Raw genomic sequence first — 13,959 nt, forward strand, 5'->3', positions numbered from 1 at the left:
TGAGCAACAGAAAGATAGAGAACGAAAGGGGGGAGAAGATGTAATTTACTCAATTGTATGGATGTGGACGCAGTAAAGAGTGTTAAATAGTTTCCTTCTAAAGGCATGCGTACTGCGTTGAACTTGTTGTCGTGCTCTCATTTTTATCTGCTTGCATAAATTAGTTCACTGACATCAACATTAACAGCAATTGCTGAACTAAATTAGATAAATAATTAAAAAAATGCAATAAGTAATTAAATCATAGAATTATAGAATGAATACAATATAGAGGCGGGTTATTTATCGCATATTACCTGCGTTGGTTCTCCAACAGGTTATTTGTCCCATCAAGATTACCATTGTTTGCAATAAACTCTAAATAATTAGCAATGCCATTGTCGGGTGCTTGAGTGAAGGAGAGATGATGGGCAGAATACATTGCCATTAATGTCAATTAATCAAGGAAACCTCACATGTATAACATTTAAGTCTTTGTAATGTAAACTGTCTTCCAAGGTTAACAGATTTTTAGTCTCATTTTAAGACAACCTGAGAGCTCAGGTGCATTTGATAGGAAACTAGCTACCCAGGTTCATTCCTACATCCATCTTAATTTAATCAAACACATTGCAGGTAACTTAACCATATAACCATATAACCACTTAAAGCACAGAACAGGCTAGTTCGGCCCTACTAGTTCATGCCATAACAAATCCCCACCCTCCTAGTCCCACTGACCAGCACCCGATCCATACCCCTCCAGTCCTCTCCTATCCATGTAACTATCTAGTCTTTCCTTAAATGTAACCAATGATCCCGCCTCGACCACGTCTGTCGGAAGCTCATTCCACATCCCCACCACCCTTTGCATAAAGAAATTTCCCCTCATGTTCCCCTTATAATTTTCCCCTTCAATCTTAAACCATGTCCTCTAGTTTGAATCTCCCCACTCTTAATTGAAAAAGCCTATCCACGTTTACTCTGTCTGTCCCTTTTAAAATCTTAAACACCTCTATGAAGTCCCCTCTCAATCTTCTACGCTCCAGAGAAAAAAGCCCCAGTCTGCACAACCTTTCCCTGTAATTCAAACCTTGAAATCCTGTCAACATTCTTGTGAACCTTCTCTGCACTCTCTCTATTTTGTTTACATCTTTCCTATAATTTGGTGACCAAAATTGTACACAGTACTCCAAATTTGGCCGCACCAATGCCTTGTACAATTTCATCATAACCTCCCTACTCTTGAATTCAATACTCCAATTTATGAAGGCCAACATTCCAAATGCCTTCACCACCACACCATCTACCTGAGTATCAGCCTTGAGGGTACTATTTACCACAACTCCTAAATCCCTTTGTTGCTCTGCACATCTCAATAGCCTACCATTTAAGGCATATGACCTATTTAGATTTGCCTTTCCAAAATGTAACACCTCACACTTATCTGTATTAAATTCCATCAGCCATTTCTCAGCCCACACCTCCAGCCTTCCTAAATCACATTTTAATCTATGGTAATCTTCCTCACTGTCCACAACACCACCAATCTTTGTATTATCCACCATCTTGCTTATCCAATTCTCCACCCCTACTTCCAGATCATTAATATATATAACAAACAGTAGTGGACCGAGGATCGATCCCTGAGGAACTCCACTAGTCACTGGACAAACTTGATGGAAGATTATTCTTGCTGCCTTCTCTTGAATGCCAGAACCATGTTGGAAGTACACATTGCTAATAATAGTTGATGATACAAACATGTGCTGCTCTCCCCTGGTTGAGTCTACAGACACACTCCTATTTGAACAATAGTCAATTGTACAGATTATTTGTCGAAGACAGAATAGAAATAAAGTTTAATTTCTATGCTTGGAAAATAATTCTCATATGGTCAACAGATCTCTCTTAGCAAAACTAGGTATTTACTTATTTACAGATGAAAACTAATACCAAAAAACAATGGTGTCAGACTGAACTATGATAGTCTCCAGATGCTGTGATTGTATTAAAACACAAAAATGCTAGAGGAACTCAGCAGGACTCGCAGTGTTCGGAGGAGGTAAATATATTCAACCAACACCTCAAGGTCTGTGAACAGTGTCAGATTTAATGTTGTGAACGATGGAGGTTAAACAAGGATTATTCATGATTACTATTAAATAATTGAAGTTCATTATTTAATTAATTAAGAATCCAGGCATATAGATAGTCTAGAAGGTCACAATCTTGCGAATCAGTACAACTGTCCCCATGTGTTATTACAGAGTTTAATAATGGAAATGTCCAAGTAAATTTACTGATTTATGTTAGTATTAAGGGAGCATTACTTCCAACCGTGCATCTTGGCGCCTCACAGTTCAGCGGCAGCAACCTCCTTTGAAGAAGACCGCAGAGCCCACCTCACTGACAAAAGACAGAGGAGTAAAAACCCAACACCCAACCAAACCAATTTTCCCTTGCAACCGTGTCTGCCTGTCCCGCATCGGACTTGTCAGTCACCAACGAGCCTGCAGCAGACGTGGACATACTCCTCCATAAATCTTCGTCTGCGAAGCCAAACCAAAGAACTGCTTAAATGTTACATATGAACATGGTGTGCATTTTGTAACTTTTTAACCACACAGAATGAGCCAGTGTATTTAATTTCCCAAATATAACTTGCAAAGGTACATGAAATCTAAATACATATTGAACATCAGACCACAATTCTATATCATAATCATTACCTCCTAAGCATTTCTTTACCTTAAGATGCCTAATGAACTCCAGTTTAATTCACAGCACCAAATCCAGATGTAGCATCAATCTGATTTTCCTAGTTTACCTGCATATTGAAGTCCACCATGACTACTGTAACATTGCTTTCTTAAAGATCTTCTCTGCCATTTGGAGGCCTGTATATAACTCCCATCTGGGTCTTTTTACCCTTGGAGTTTCTCAACTCTACTCACTAGGAATCTGCATCCTCTGGTCCTATGTCCCTTCTTGCTAAGGATTTGATTTGATTTCCTTTTTACTAATAGAGCCACCCACATCTCCCACCTCCTAACCACTTGACTGTCTTTTCAATCGGATGTCTCCTCCTTCAGTCATATCTCCGTTACACCCTCAACTTAGTACCTGCCAATTTTTAACTGAGCTGTAAGTTTTTCTACCTTGCTTTGTACTCTGTGAGCTTTCAAATACAATACCTTCAAGTCCTGTGTTTAGCTCCTTTCTCATATTTGTCTCCTTATTGCCCGAGTTTAAATTCTTATCCTCTTCTAAACTTTCTGTCCTTTTTTTTTTAATCATTCTCAAGACTTCAACAACCTTTAGCTTTATTCACACTTTTACAATCATTTATATTCACTCAACATGCTCTTCTTATTAGTATCTAACTGAAGGCAGGGTTAAAAGGGTAAGGTTAAAGGAGCATCTTAATGAAGGAAAATAAGTCAAACATGGGAGAGGCTTTGGAAGGGAAATTTGAGCAGATGAAGAGGAAACTGCAATGTGGAGGGATTAAATTCAGGAGTATTTCAGAAATCAGAACCAGCACAGTCCAGATTTCATGCAGTTACAAGTCAGCAGGAGATTGCACAGAGAGAGAGGTGTGAGACCATAGACAGATTTGAAAAAAAAAGTGAGAATTTTATTGAAATTTTTTTTTGATCACTGCACATTGAATCTTGATATTCCCATTCAAATGAAAACGTATAGTTTGAATGGGAACAAAGCAACATTTGTTGCAGAAAGAGTGAATGGGAGTGAATTAATTTTAGAAACCATTGGTTAGCAAAATTAAATCCAAAGAGGCCTGGCACTTAATTACATCTCTTTTCAGACTTTCAGTTTTCAGACTGATATTTTCATATATACCCTTTTTCAGAAATTCAGAGTTTGCATCTATCCTGTGACAATTTCATTGAATATACTCATGATAGTGGCTGACCATTGTATTCATCTTATAAAATTTGCTTCAATTGTCAAAAGTTATGTCATTTTACAAGCTCAGGTTGCTTTGGACTAATGTTATGATTTTGTTTGAATTTAACGAAGATGTTCCAATGTTTTGTGAAATTTTGGACATTCCTGTTATCTGCCCATGATTAACTTAACAAATAAAACCAAAAATCATGAATGAGTGGTATCCTAATGCATAATCATTGCTCAATCTATCAATCATTTTTCTTTTGTTGACGATGACCTTCGATCTAATTTAAGACCAAAGAAACAAGAGGAAGAATAGGTTATTCAGCCCATTGAGTCTGCCCTGCCGTTCAATCATGAGCTGATTCATTTTCTCACTCGATCTCACTCCTCGGCTTTCTCTCCAGACCTTTCATGCCCTGACTAATCAAAACATTTCAATCTCTGCCATAAATACACTCAATGACTCGGCCTCCATAACTGCATGGCAGCAAATTCAATAGCTTCACTATCCTCTGGCTAAAGAAATTTCTCCACATTTGTTGAAATTGAAAAAGGAATAAATATTGTGATGTTTTCCTCATCTAATTGGGGGACCGTGTAAATCAATTTATTATATTCCTTCTGTATCGAGCTGGAGAATCCTTTCAGAAAGCATATTAAATTTACAGCACAGTAACAGGCCATTTCGGCTTATTAGCCTAAGCCACCCAATTAACTACAGCCTGTGGTATGTTTCCAACAATGGGAGAAAACTGGAGCTCCTAGAGGAAACCATGCAGACATGAGGAGAACATACAAACTCGTTACGGACAGTACATGTTTCGAACCCCAGTCCTGATTGTAGATGGTGTAATGGCATTGCACTAAAAGTTATGCCATCCTAGCTGACATAGCTGTTAATATTTGTGGAAGAAGCAAATAAATATCCTAACATACAATGGAAATATGCACTTGTGACTGATTTTAAATTTGATTAATTAAAATCTGAAAACAGCCAGTGAAACCCATTGTTAGAATTTTTAGCAAGGATGGGAAAATTGCTGGAAATGGTCCTTATATCAGGAAACATATATGAAGAAGTAACCACCCCATCAGCATCCACATCCAACATACCTTTTCTGCCACCTTCTACGTGATCCCACCACAGACACATCTTCCCTGCTCCTCCTCTTCCCTCCTTTTCCCATATGTGAATCCCCTGCCCACTCCTCCATTCCCACCAATCATCCCCTTGACACCTCCTTTGATGACTTCAGGAGATGGGTCCACACCTCCTAACTGACCACCATTCAGGGTGCTAAAGAGTCCTTCCAAGTGAAGCAACTCTTCACTTGTGAATCTGCAAGGGCCATCTACTGAATTTGATGTTCACATTATGGTTTGCTCTACATTGGAGTGACTGGAGTCAGTCTGGGAGATTGCTTAATTGAGCACTTTAGTTCTGTCTTCAGTAACAGCACAGATCACACTGTGGCCAACCATTTCAATTTCCTATCCCATTCCCTTGTTGACATGCCTGTCCATGGTCTCACGCACTGCCAGACTGAGACAACTCACAAATTGGAGGAGCAACGTCTCATAATCCTTCTGGCATGGATGGCATTAACAATGATGTTTTTTTAACATTGAAAACTTTAAACAGAAAAAATTACTTTTCTTTTGTAAACTCCGGTTTCCATGAGTCACCCTCCTTCCTCCCTGTCTCCTTTCCTCCAACTTTGACTTTATTTTTCCTAGTCCTTCTCGGCCATTTCAAGCTGCTGTGTAAAATGGGGTTATTGCCCTACTAATGTGGCAACTTTAAAGCCTCTGACCCGGTCAGCGTAGTCCTAATCCAACTGGGTCCCTGACCTACCTCAGAGGTAGTTAGGGAATCCAGTTAAACTTAACTAGGTTGTGTCCACCTGCAACTTGAACAGCAAAATGCCTGACCTAGTTACTCCTGTGAAGCGTTGGCCTCACAGGGAAAACCCTGGCTGAAGTGCCTGCTGTGATCGAGGGGAGAGAAAAGGGTTGCTGCTGTGGGGACCAGAGTGGTGGGGGGGGGGAAGAGATTGGGGCCACATTCTGGGGGAGAGTGAGGTAGTGAGGTCACTTCCTTGGGGGAAGAGGCTGCGGGGGGGGGGGGGGAAGAGAGAGAGGGGTTGCTGCTGCAGAGGGGGGGGGGAGGAGAGAGATCGCTGCCACGGGAGGGGGGGGGCACAATCTACTGATGCTGCAAACACCACTGTGGTTCGCAGTGACAGCTCAATGTTCACAGCAGTGGATTGTTGCTGGGGTGGGGGGGAGAGAGAGCAATTGACGGGGTGGGTGTTGATTGATGGTGGGGGTGGTGACTGACACAGGAGAGTGAGTGACTGGAGGGGGGGGTTTGGTGATTTTAGGAAGGTGGTGATTAACGGTGGGGGTGGGGGTTGACTGTCGGCCGATGGTGAGGCGGGGGAGACTTACTGAAAGTTCCCACGAGTGTGTGACACGTCACTTACTGCATCATCGCAGGGATGGGATCCCCCTTAAATCATTGGGTTGGTGATTTAATGGGACAATCCCCCTGCAGTTTTAAAAGGTACTCCAGCACCTTTGCCCCAGTAATCACACCTGGGTGACAGGAGGGTTACCCTGCAGTTTAAAAGAGCTTTCTGTCTCCTTTTCCTCAGCTCTGCATTCATAGAGGCAAAGCACTACATCCCCTTTTCCTACCAATTCTCACCTTTCCTCTCTCCTGGCCTCTTTTCCATATCCAATTATCACCTTTTGTCTGTTGGTCTATACTCCTCCCCTGCTCTTTCTTTTATTCAGGCACTGCATGCTTCTTCCAATACCTTGAAGAAGGGTTCAGACCCGAAATGTCGGTAATGTATCTTTACTTCCGAAAGATGCTGTGAGACTTGCAGAGAGTTCCTCCTGCATTTCTGTGTTTTTATTAGGAGAAATAATTACTTTTGATTTTTATGATTGATGTGGCTATAAATGTGTTGTTGATTGTTTATCTTCTCCAGGCCAGCAAAATCACAGTACTGTTGGGGGCTTAACTTGTGCCCCTGACCAAATCTTTGGCGGATGCCATTTTAGTTGATCCCAGCAAGTCTGTGTTTACAACAGACTTTGAGTAAATACAATTCATAAAAGATGAAACTCACCTTTGTTTGATGTTATGATACAATAGGTTTAACATAAACAAGTTTCTGAGAAAGGGGGAAGCAGAGCAGAAAACAAAATAGTTCATTCATTCTTGAGAATTCTTTCATGCATCAAGTTTAACTTGTTATAGGCCCTCAGCATAATTAATTTCTGATATATTTTGTCAGGCTGTAGATACAAAGGGGATTTTGGATAAGTTTAATTATTTTTACGTGGTTTGACATTTTTGTGAAACTGCCAAAATGTTTGGCCTGGAAGTCAGCCTGAAGAAAACTGAGGTCCTCCATCAGCCAGCTCCCCACCATGACTACCAGCCCCCCCACATCTCCATCGGGCACACAAAACTCAAAACGGTCAATCAGTTTACCTATCTCGGCTGCACCATTTCATCAGATGCAAGGATCGACAATGAGATAGACAACAGACTCGCCAAGGCAAATAGCGCCTTTGGAAGACTACACAAAAGAGTCTGGAAAAACAACCAACTGAAAAACCTCACAAAGATAAGCGTATACAGAGCCGTTGTCATACCCACACTCCTGTTCGGCTCCGAATCATGGGTCCTCTACCGGCACCACCTACGGCTCCTAGAACGCTTCCACCAGCGTTGTCTCCGCTCCATCCTCAACATCCATTGGAGCGCTCACACCCCTAACGTCGAGGTACTCGAGATAGCAGAGGTCGACAGCATCGAGTCCACGCTGCTGAAGATCCAGCTGCGCTGGATGGGTCACGTCTCCAGAATGGAGGACCATCGCCTTCCCAAGATCGTATTATATGGCGAGCTCTCCACTGGCCACCGTGACAGAGGTGCACCAAAGAAAAGGTACAAGGACTGCCTAAAGAAATCTCTTGGTGCCTGCCACATTGACCACCGCCAGTGGGCTGATAACGCCTCAAACCGTGCATCTTGGCGCCTCACAGTTTGGCGGGCAGCAGCCTCCTTTGAAGAAGACCGCAGAGCCCACCTCACTGACAAAAGGCAAAGGAGGAAAAACCCAACACCCAACCCCAACCAACCAATTTTCCCTTGCAACCGCTGCAATCGTGTCTGCCTGTCCCGCATCGGACTGGTCAGCCACAAACGAGCCTGCAGCTGACGTGGACTTTTTACCCCCTCCATAAATCTTCGTCCGCGAAGCCAAGCCAAAGTAAAGTAAATATTTTAAAATTGATTGTGATTGAATATTCTTGATTTGACCTAGCATTAATAATGCTAGAGATGGGGCTTTGTGAAATTTCAATGCACTTAGGTGTTTGGGGGTGGTACTTCCTTAGCATGTCATTGGAAGGCCCACCTAACCATATTATTGTGCTTTCCGGATCATTCACCTTTCCAACATTGTACACCTTGGCAAGATTTCAATTTCCATCATTTATAATACTTCCTTCTGCCATTTGCAGAAAAATTCTCAAAGAAATTAGAGTTGGTAACATTTGTGAAGCAAGCTTTCATTGATGCTGACATACAATTGCAATGTACATTTGTGAACATTTCATTTCAGGTTAGTAATGTTGGGCCTTTGCACGTGGATCTAGCAAATGCAGGAATGGGCAGAGCATGGTGAGTGATTCTGGGTGACAGGCCAGCATCTGAAATTCTAAAAGGAAAATAAGGCACATTTTGGAAATCTTGGATTAAGTGCTGGAATTGATAACTATCTCCACACAAGGTTGAATTTGGATGGCAGTGTTGCATGTGGTGGAAGTTTCATTCTACTTCATTCAACGGCATAAGAGGCCAAGGGCTGCAAAGACATGGTGGGATAGGGTTTAGGATGAAGAATTTGAGTGAAAGGTGATTTGTCGATCACAATAATGCCAGTTATCAGCTGAGGTGTTCTGCAAAATATTCAAAAAAAGAACCTACTTCATTTTTACTTACATTTGTTTGGGCATTCAAAGCTATTTTCTTTCATCCGATTGAAGGCTGAGTCATTCAAATTCAATTAAACACTCACTTATGGGCTTCTGGACACAACTAAGTGGGTTTGAAAATTAATATGATACCCAGCATCAGCATGCTGCTGTTTCAGATCAATTGATTACATTTTACTTGAGTGCAATTTTTATGATAGGATATATATGAAGTGATGACAGAAAGATTGATCTAAAGGACAATAGACCAATTTGACAACACAGTTGTCCTATGATTGCTTTGCTTTGAACAATGCCATAAAATATGTGGACATTTGCAGTAAAAACTGTTGGATGAGAAATAAGTTATAACAGATATGTCTCACAAGAGAGACAAGCTTGACATAAATGGCATACTGCAGATCACAAAATAGCAAAGCTGTGTAACACTGGCCAACCAGGAAAGTATTTTATACGTCATAAGCATTATCAATTTAAAAAAAACCAGTTCTTATGAATCAAATATTAGCATGTGCTTGCTAAATATAATTGATAAGATTTCAATTTGTTTGACGATATAAATTTTAGAAGAAAGCCTTTTCTACTATCAGAGAATTCACAGGCACTCTTATCACAGCAGTTACTGTTGCCCCTTCTGCAAATGATGGGGCCATCTGTGAAGCCAAGGAAACTTTGGATGCAGAATCGTTGCCAGTAACTTCAATCACATCAACTTAAAAACAGTCCTGCCAACATTCTAACATGTCAACTTTGCAACTGGGGAGAAAATATCTTGGATCTGGTCTATACAAATTAGCCTTGAGCATACAAGGCTGTCCCCTGCCCCTACCTGGGACAGTCAGACCATATGTCCACACTGCTATCCCTGTGTACAGACCACTGATAAAAACAAATCAAACCAGTTCACAGAGATTAGGATCTGGCCAGAGAAAGTTACAGCAATGCTACTGGATTGCTTTGAAACCTTAGACTGGAGTGAATTCCAAGGGTCTGGCCAGCAGCAATGACTACATCAACATCCACGAGAATATAGACACAGTGACAAGTGTATTGAAGGTGTCATGGTGATCAAACACTACACACTCAGGTCAAATAAGTATCCACGCCTCGACACAAAGGTTTGTGAATCATTTAGAGTTCATGACACTGCTTTCAGGTCGGAGACGAGATGGCATTAAGATCTACAAGGGCTAAACTCTCCTATGCATTCAGCAAGGCAAAGTGTGGGTACACACAGAGAAGCTACAGACACTTGTGTGACACTGTAGAAGTTTGTGTTTATAGCCTATCTAGAAATATCAATTATGAGAAAACCAGCACAGATTTTCCTCTGTAAAGGCCACCTTGAGACTGGCTATGGAGCGGATAGAAAAATGGGAACCCTAAAAGGCTGCTCCAGCGTCCCATTCATATCCGGAGGCGCCTCGTATCGCCCTCCGGATCCAGCGGAGATGGGGCGACTGGTGCCGTAGCGCCACTCGTCATCAATACGGGGAAGAGCAATGGCCGTCTTCTCTACCCATAATCCCCCACGTAGCAGGAACCGCTTTCATGTTAGCAGAGCAGTTCTAGCAATATGGGGGAATTATGGGTAAGGAAGACAGCCATTGCTGGAGCAGCACAGCACAGCAGCAACCACGCCCCCCCCCCCACCCCATTTCAGCAGCGAGAGTGAGGTGCATGACTGACGGGTGGGGTGGCGGTAACTGACGGAGGGAGCGACTGACAGCCTGTTGGGGTGGGGGGGGGGAGGTAAACTGAGGGCCGATAGTTCTCGTGAGTGCGTGACGCATCTCTTGCCACGTCATTGTGGGGGAAGGATCCGCCTTAAATCGCTGGATTGGCGATTTAATGGGTTGAACCCCCCAGTAATTGCATCTGGATGCCAGATGCTGCAATTTGAAAGGAGCTACTATATATCACAAGCATCTTTTCAGTCTCCTTCCATTGTATATGCTGCAAATTTATATCTTTAAGTTATAACATATACGTGTAAAAGGCCAATTAACAGCAACCTTTTTCGTTAGAAATGAGCAAATACTCACAGTAACGCCTTAACTTGTAACATTTGTATGCAAGAATTAAATATTGCACACTGGATTCTTTGAATGAGTTTCAACAGTATTACTGAGAAAAATCTGAACGTACCTCTTTATGGAGCAGCCCGAAAAGGCTTCTCCTGCGCTGCTTTTATGAAGCGTGGTGCTTCACCGTGTCCTCCTGAGCTTCTGGCCACCTGCCCCCATGAAGTCTAACATACGCGCCGAACAATATAATCCCCCCACGCAGCTGGAACTGCGCTGGGAAACACCTAGTAGTTCCAGCTGCGTGGGGGGGATTATACCTAACAAAGACGGCCACTGATTTTCTTCCAGCTCTTCTCCCCAGCGCTACCACTCTGGCTCTTTGCTATCGGACTCCACAGCTCTGCTTCTTCGTCTCCACTGCTCAACATCTACCCTCCTTCCTTCCGGGCCGTGGAGCTCAGCACCCGGGTCCCTTCACCCTCTGGCTCTCCTTGCTTCAGCTGGGCCCCCGGCTCTCGATGGCCTCCTGTCCCTCGGTCTTGATGGCCTTGGCGAAGGAATGAGGGGAATGAGAAGAGGACATTTCTGGGTGGCATGAGGGAGCCCTAACCCCAAACCAATGACCGTGGAAGCCCTTGCAGTGGCTCCTGACTCTCATTGAGATGTCATCGGCCTGTCCCAGCCAGCTGCATGCAGTGGCTGTACATTTATGATGCATGGCAGAGTGCTCCGCACCACCGCAGACATTCGGTTGAAGAGGGATTGGAGTCGGTACCTTGGAGCCACTTACGTTCTGCAACGCAAGGGCGGAGAATCTCTGCCTTTACAGTCGGATTTTTTTCATTCTATAAAAGACCCTAGTGAGGTGACCTTGTCTACCTGCCTCTAATACTGCTCATTCTCATTGGCATGACTCAATAAAATCTGTGCTTTGTACTCTGTGGTTTTGCTGCACATTTTGTACCTTGACAAGAAGCATGGATTTAACAACACCAGCAACATAAGGCACATGTGGGAGGGTATTCAAACAATAACTGACTTTCGGTCAATCTTATGGTCAATGACAATGATGCCTCCCTTCCTGACAAGTGGAATATCTTCTATGGCGGTTTGAGGAGAACCCCAAGGTGACATCAGAGAAAGTTTCTTCTTGCACTGAAGAACAGGCAGCCTGCATCGTGGTAACTAAGGTGAGGAATATCCTATCTATGGTGCCTGGATTATAGGGAAGTAAGATGGTGGGGTACAAAGCTGTACCCCACTCCCACCTTGGATACTCAGACTATATAACTGCAGGTCCAGATAACGTATTGGATGCGTGCTGAAGGTCTGTGTGGCACAACTCACAGAGGAAGGAATGGACATCTACAGCATCTCACTGCAGCAGTCCACTGTCCCTGTAGGTTTCAAGGGAGCCACCCGCTCTCATCCTAGAAAGCGATGGTAGTCGATCAAAATGATAACTGCCTGGTAACACATCTACGATCATGAAGTGCTTTGAGCAACTGGTGAAAGAACGCACCTTTCATTGACATTGGACACATTCCAGTTTGTTTACTGCCCAAATTGATCCACAGATTATGCAAGAACCAGAGCCTCTATTCTGTCCTGACCCAACCAAAGAGAACAATGCCTCATACGACAGGCTGTTGTTCATTGACTTCATCCCAACATTCAGTACGATCATACTCAGAAAACGGTGGATAAACTGTCTTTGCTGAAATGAAACACCCCTCTCTGTAACTGGACTCTGTATTTCTTGATGGAAAGACCACAGTCAGTCCAGGTGGGTAGCAAAACTTTAAGCCCCATCACACTGAACACTGTTGCACCTCAGGGCTGTGTGCTTACAATCCTGAATCATTATTGCACTACCAGATTCCAGATTACAACAGAATTGCCAAATTTGCAATTGTGATGCAACAGTCACATTACAGCAACAATGATGAGTCACATTACAGAGAAGAGGCTGAAAGGCCCATAAAATGTTATGAGAACCTGAGTCACAATATAGACAAGAAAGGAGATGATTGTGGATGAAGGTTGACCATTTTCCACTACACATCACCAGTTCTGTCATGGTGAGCATAAAATTCCTTGGTGTGCACATAAGGGTTGAACTCTCCTGGACTCAGAACACCTCCTTATTAGTCACCAAGGTGCAATAGTGCCTTCTTTTCCTAAGGAGGCTGAGGAGGGCAAGGGTACCAGCCCCCAACTTGACAACCTTTTAAAGGAGCACAAAGGCCTGTCTGGTGGCATAACCAGTAGCTGCAAAGCATCAGACTGGAAGTCATTACAGAGGATTATTAAAATAGCTACGAGGATCATTGCGGTCTCCTTTTCCAGAATAGACAACATTTACATTATTTAAATATGGATCAAGGAATTGTAGCATTCCATCCATGGAAATATTTTCTACCTACTACCATCAAGGAGGAAGTACAGAAGCATCAAAATCAGAACCATCAGGCTGGGGAATAAGTTCTTCCCTTAGGCTGTATAATTGATGAACTGTACCACTTAGCCATGTAAATCATCCTAAATATTCATCATTTGATTATTTATGTGATCATTATGCACTGTGCATTGTGTCTTTTTATGCAAGCTCCATGGTCTGGAGGGATGATGTTTTGTCAGGTTGTATATGTATAATCAGCTGAAATTGGACTTGTATGTGCTGTACCTGACACAAATATCTCTCTTGGAAAGAGCAAGAGGATTTCCACTGGTGAAAATCTAATGCAAGTTTAAAATTGAATATAAAGTGTTGTTTCTTCACTTTACAGGTGGCCTCAACTGGCAGTACATGAGGCCATGGGCACACATATCAACATGGCAGTGGTGTTTGGAATTGAATTTGTTGGCCACTGGGAGGTCTTTTATCACAAACACATTAGATTTATTGGCATTTAAAATATGGAAAGGTGTAATTAAAACAAGTTAATTAATGGCATTCACATGGAAGGATTTGTTGGCTTGTCTGTAAATTTTATGGGAGCTGTTTATGATA

The 13,959-nt window shown here is 42.7% G+C and overlaps 2 long non-coding RNA genes across 4 annotated transcripts in view; one reads left to right on the plus strand and one right to left on the minus strand.

Moving 5' to 3' along the window:
* LOC138761964 (uncharacterized) overlaps positions 1–13,959 on the minus strand; it is a 108,690-nt gene that overhangs the window by 37,484 nt on the left and 57,247 nt on the right. The gene's annotated exons all lie outside the window — the stretch shown is intronic.
* Positions 12,919–13,959, plus strand: part of LOC138761963 (uncharacterized) — a 39,916-nt gene continuing 38,875 nt past the window's right edge. Inside the window, exon 1 of the long non-coding RNA XR_011356657.1 lies at positions 12,919–13,027. This is a non-coding gene — a long non-coding RNA (uncharacterized lncRNA). The remainder of the gene's footprint in view (positions 13,028–13,959) is intronic.

Source organism: Narcine bancroftii, chromosome 4, assembly GCF_036971445.1.
Source record: "Narcine bancroftii isolate sNarBan1 chromosome 4, sNarBan1.hap1, whole genome shotgun sequence".
In the NCBI taxonomy this organism is placed as follows: domain Eukaryota; kingdom Metazoa; phylum Chordata; class Chondrichthyes; order Torpediniformes; family Narcinidae; genus Narcine; species Narcine bancroftii.